The following is a 1,228-nucleotide window of genomic DNA, read 5'->3' on the forward strand; positions in this document are numbered from 1 at the left end:
CTTGGTGGGCTGTAGAAGAGAGATTGGTCTGGCTAAGGCAGCTGAGGTCCAAACTGCTGCGCTAGAGAGGTGGTGTTGTGAAGTGTAGGCTATCACAGAAAATGCAAGGAGGCAGATGACATCCCTGGTAAACCAGGTGTGTTGGTTAAAGAGGAGCCAAGTCCTCTCTAAGAGTTTGGACAGCATTGAGCTTAGCTGCTTCCCTGACATCGTTCTCTCCTTCCTCTGGGTCTGGAGCCTCATCTGGATCTAGTCCTCCTCTTCCTCTTCCTTGTCATTCTCTTCCTCCTCCTCAGATTCAGAGATAGACACCACTTCCTTTTCAGGAGGCAGGTGACCACAGGGTTTGCTTGTTCCTTGATGGGCCTTTGATAAGTTTTATGCTGGTGAGCAGATTGACACCTTTCCTGGCTGTTTCCTCCACTGAGAGGGCATTTTCAGCTTCTAGGAGGTAAACTTCCTGACTGCTGTTTGTTGCCTTTCCTTCTTTGTTTAGCCATGGCAGCCTGGCTTCACACCCATTTTCCTGACTTTAAGAGTCCTAGCACCACCCTTGCTTTTCAGTTGAAGGAGAGACCTACCCTTGGAGAAGTACATCATACTGGGAAGGGTAGAGCGTTAGTACAAGAGAGTATAGCTCTGTATGAGATGGAGTGACACGATGACCGAGGAAATGTTGACAGATAGGTCAGAGATGGTGAGACTGGCTCAACACAGGTTAGAGTTCGGAACTATTGTTCACAGGGTCACTATGAGTCGTAGTAGACTCAGCAGCACATAACAAAAGCATGTTGTTGTTGTTGTTATTACATGTCGTCGAGTCACCTGTGACTCATAGTGACCCTGTGTACAACAGTCCTAAACCCTGCTTTGTCCTGTGCCAATCTCACTGTCTCCGACACACCCACTCTGATTACCCGCGACTGAATCTATCCACATTGTAGAGGGTCTTCCCCTCCTGTGCTGTCATTCAACCCTCTCAAGCATGACGTCCTTCTCGAAGGACTCATCCCTCCTTGCAACATGTCCAAAGTATGTCAGACGAAGGTTAAGAATCCTTGCCTCTAAGAAGCAGCCTGGATTCACCCTCTCCAGGATGAATCTGTTCAATTTCTTAGCAGTCCATGGTATAATCTTCTCCAACACCACAGCTCAAAGGCATCAATTCTCCTTCTATCCCTAGTCATTGGCCAGTTCTCCGACACATAGCAACTCTAACTCTATGAAT

Source organism: Elephantulus edwardii, unplaced genomic scaffold, assembly GCF_000299155.1.
Source record: "Elephantulus edwardii isolate Elephantulus edwardi_28Jun2011 unplaced genomic scaffold, EleEdw1.0 scaffold00173, whole genome shotgun sequence".
Classification (NCBI taxonomy): domain Eukaryota; kingdom Metazoa; phylum Chordata; class Mammalia; order Macroscelidea; family Macroscelididae; genus Elephantulus; species Elephantulus edwardii.